General features: G+C 46.9%; 1 long non-coding RNA gene across 1 annotated transcript; it reads left to right on the plus strand.

Moving 5' to 3' along the window:
* The first annotated feature begins 446 nt into the window (after positions 1 to 446).
* Positions 447 to 1,786, plus strand: LOC118524589 (uncharacterized). The gene is made up of 2 exons (XR_004911738.2): positions 447 to 551; positions 1,390 to 1,786. It is a non-coding gene; the product is annotated as an uncharacterized LOC118524589 (long non-coding RNA).
* The last annotated feature ends 2,576 nt before the right edge of the window (positions 1,787 to 4,362 follow it).

Genomic DNA, 4,362 nt, shown 5'->3' on the forward strand with positions numbered 1-4,362 from the left:
GGGTTCGGGGTCGGGTTAGGGTTTAGGGGTTCGGGGTTGGGGTTGGGGTTCAGGTTCGGGTTAGGGTTCGGGTTCGGGGTTCGGGTTCGGGTTTGGGTTCGGGTTTAGGGTTCGGGTTCGGGTTAGGGTTCGGGTTCGGGTTCGGGTTCGGGGTTAGGGTTAGGGTTCGGGTTAGGGTTAGGGGTTAGGGTTAGGGTTCGGGTTCGGGTTAGGGTTAGGGTTAGGGGTTCGGGTTAGGGTTAGGGTTCGGGTTCGGGTTAGGGTTAGGGTTAGGGTTAGGGTTCGGGTTCGGGTTCGGGTTCGGGTTCGGGTTAGGGTTAGGGTCAGGGTCAGGGTCAGGGTCAGGGTCAGGGTCAGGGTTAGGGTTAGGGGCGCCGCCGTCTTCATACCGCTCATGCTGTAAACAAGTGTTCTCTTCGAGACCCATTAGTGCCCCCTGTTTAGTTCTGTGCTTTTTGTGGGTGACTTCGCTGCCTTAAAATAGCCCTAATGCTGAAGTGTGAAGCCCAAGAAGGGTGTGACGTACATCGGGGAGAAAATATGCATGTTAGGTAAGCTTCCTTCAGGCACGAGTTATGATGCTGTTAGCAGAGTTCAGTGTTAATGGGTCATGTGTATGAAACAAGGGGTCTTTAAGCAGAAACACACACGAAACAAGGTTATGTATTGATGTGTCTTAACCAAGGGTATGCAGAAACCAAACCCCTTATATCCCCTAGGAGCAAGGGTTCAGTGTTCCCTAACTCATTGCTCATGGTGACCTTATAGAACATAACTACTGGGAAGTAAGGAGAATCAGCTGTGTTTTGTTCAGTATGAGGCTTCTCAACTTGGGTGTTTTGAGATCCATCTGTCTAGAGAACTTAAAATACAGATTCCTGTCCCCCACCCTTTTCAGGTTCTGGTTCTAAGGTCTGGGGCTGGGTGTGGAGACTCTTCAGGCATACTGTAGGAGGTGTAGGAGTTTCAGGATCTACACTGAGAATTCACTGGTTGAGTCCATGGCCCTGGATGGTGAGAGAGCTCACGTCCCCAGTCTCAGAAGTAGCTGGTGGCCTCATCTCTCTGGGCCAAGGGTTGGCCAGTCCTTCTATAAATGTCCAGAAACAATGGGAAAGGTCTAGACAGGAAAGGATCATCTGAGTTTTGTGCCCTGCTAAGGCCTCAGTCTTCCCTTTTGTAAAACCAGGATAACCGATAATACCTGCTTCACAGGATTTGTTTGTGAATGTAATGAAATAATGTACTTTGAACTTTAAAGTGTTATTCCTTTTATTCCACTTGTAGAAGAGCGAAGAAGCCAGGGTGGAGGTGGAATTGAGTGCACAGACTTTTGGATGTTACTTCTGGAGTTTCTCCTGAGTCTTCAAGGTGCCCTTCTCCTTTCAGGTAACCTGGATGGGGAGGACCATGCTGCCGAGTGAACGGTGGAGGATGTTTTCCTCCGAAAGTTCATGCTGGGCCCCTTCCCAGATCTCCAACTGGAGATTGTGCCCTGGTCCTGAGGCAGCTGCCTGCACACAAGTTCTATTCCCTGGTGGGCTACAGTGAGACTCTGCTGTCCCACTTTTACAAATGTCCCATCCATCTGCACCTCCAGACTGTGCCCTCCAAGGTCGTGTATATGTACATCTAAGACAGTCACCTTTTCTGCATCAGGCTCTAGCCTGTGAAGGACAGAACTGTGTGGGAAAGGAGTGAAGTAGAAATGGGGAAATACATCCCCTCACTGTCTCGAGGATTCCTTTTCAAAGCTGATGTTGAATAAATAGACCTTCCGTGTTGTCTTGCCTCTAGGTTTGTCTTTCCTCCTTAGAGAAGAGAACTAGAATACGGTTTCTTCGAGGATGCTCCAAGGCTCCCCAAAAGGCTGCCAGTCGTTTGAGGTTTGGGTAATAGCTACAGTGCAATGAGTCTCTTGTCACTTTACCAGGAACTTTACCTGGAGTTCTTTGTTGTCTCTCAAAGTGGAAAAATCCATTTTTGGTCATTATAAAATAATTAACATTAATTTTTTAAAATTTGAAACAATATGGACATGTGTCAAGTCAACCATGAAAGTTTCTTGTCATTCTTCCACAGAGAGAACTACTGTGAACAGTTTATTTTATTTCCAGGTGTACTTTTTTCCCTCCAGAAATACCTTAATGGGTACTCATTGCTTATTAAACAAGCTTTCAATTGAGCACCTACTCTGTGCCACAGATTCTTCTGAGTGCTTGGAATCCATCAATGCACAAAACATTCTGTTCCAAGATCCCTGCCTTCGTGACACTTGTATCCCCGTGGAGGTGGACAGGGAGGATTAGGCAGCCCTGAGGACTCCAAGCAGGTGAGGGAGGTAGACCTACAGCTCAGTGCGGGAGAGCAGTTCAGGAAGGGGCATCTGCAAAAGCTGCACGTGGTGCTGGGCTGTGGGGCAGAGACTGCTGACCAACTTCACTCTGACACTGATCTTGACCCTCACCTTGGCCATGGTCCTGGTACACCTAACCCTGAACCTCAACCTCACACATCCTCATCTCAACCCTGACCTTGACTTATTCCTTCATCCTGTAAAACCTTGCTCATTCAATGTTTACAGATCATTTTATAGATTATTAAAAGTGTGACTTTGTTGAATTTTTTTTTTTTTTTTAAGATTTTATTTATTTATCTGACAGAGAGCGCGAGAGGGAACACAAGCAGGGGGAGTGGGAGAAGGAGAAGCAGGCTTCCTGCGGAGCAGGGAGCCCGATGCGGAGCTCGATCCCAGGACCCTGGGATCATGACCTGAGCCGAAGGCAGACGCTTAACGACTGAGCCACCCAGGCGCCCGACTTTGTTGAATTTTTAAAAAACCAAACTAATTCTTTTAAACTGTTAAAAGTATAATATATTTTAAAAATTCTCGGAGTTACTCTTAAGGCGAGCAGAGGAAGACCCAGGAGCCTGGAAAAAGGCTGTTATTATTGAATATGTTCAGATCTACTTAGGAAACAAGTATGATTTATATTCCACTTATTTTCAGAAAGAATTTGTGTCAACTAACAGTATTGAACCCACACAAAATAGTGCAGTTCGGAGGAAAACAAAGTGCTAATCAACAGCCTCAAGAAGCAGAGAAAGAGCCACACCCAGGAGCAAAGAAGACATACCACGGAGGCTAGGCTCAGGCTGATCTGCAGTCTGTAGATCCTCTGGAGCTAGAATGCCCCCAATGCCCCTGAGGGTCGTGGGTCAGGCAGAGCTCATACCCTGATGCTGCACTGTTGTAACCGGTGACAAATCTCCTGGTCACTTCCTCCATGAGACACACCCCACCCGCTCACTACTCCAGCCTGCTTCTTGGAACTCCCATTCCTCTTTTTGAGCCTCGTTGGCGCTAATGTTTACTCACTGTTGCCCCCGTGTGGCCACTCTTCAGATAGCACGTGGCGGAATGTGTTTCAACCTATCAAATTCAAGGGAGAATGAGACAGAATAAGGTTGGTCCTTGGATCCCCCCGCTCCTAATAACCATCAAATAATTTATGAGCCATATTCTAAATAAGAGTATATCTTAACTTGATATTAGGGTTAGGGTCAGGGTCAAGCTGAATACATTAATTATGTACAGCTTTTTGTATGTCAATCATACCTCTATAAAGTGTATTTAAAAAAAAAAGGGAGAGAATATAGTCACTCAAAGCACTGAGCACCTTTCCTGTCACAGTAAATATGTAACTAAACATAACTATTGTTTAACCTTAGCTGAGGACCGGGAGCTGGTCCTACAGGTACTTGGCAGGTAACATCTGTGGCCAGCTGCCCGTCTCTCCCCCCGACACCCACACCCAGCTCAGCACATCCTCTGCTCTGCTCAAGGGCAGCCCAGACAGAGAGATCAGGTCCAGGTGTGGTTCCCTCCTGTCAGGCATGGCTTCCTTCTGACAGGTGGAGAAGGTGGTCAGCTCACAGACACACGACATCCTCTTTTGGTTACTTGCTATTTGCCTCCCCTTTGTGTCACCCTGGTCCTTAACCTTTAGCTCCTGCAAGAACCTGGCTTTGCAGATTTCTGTTGACATTTCAAAGTGTGCAGATCTGTGTTGACTTTGTTCCCTGTCCTTGGGTCGGATATAAAGGCAAGAAAAGTCATCATACTGGGAAGTAACAAAAATAAGTATCAAGTGTGCTCTGTGCCCGGTACCTCAGACTTGAAAGAAATGGCAAAGGACGTACTTCATGTTATACACAACCAGCTTTAGGGACTCATATAAGCATGTACAATGAAATTGTACGTGAAGAAATCTTATTACTGAACTTTTGCTTTGCAGAAGAGAGTTCAGTGACACCTCCCCCCCCCCATCATTTCCTGTCTGGCCAATACCCTGTCACACT

Source organism: Halichoerus grypus, chromosome 4, assembly GCF_964656455.1.
Source record: "Halichoerus grypus chromosome 4, mHalGry1.hap1.1, whole genome shotgun sequence".
Lineage (NCBI taxonomy): Eukaryota > Metazoa > Chordata > Mammalia > Carnivora > Phocidae > Halichoerus > Halichoerus grypus.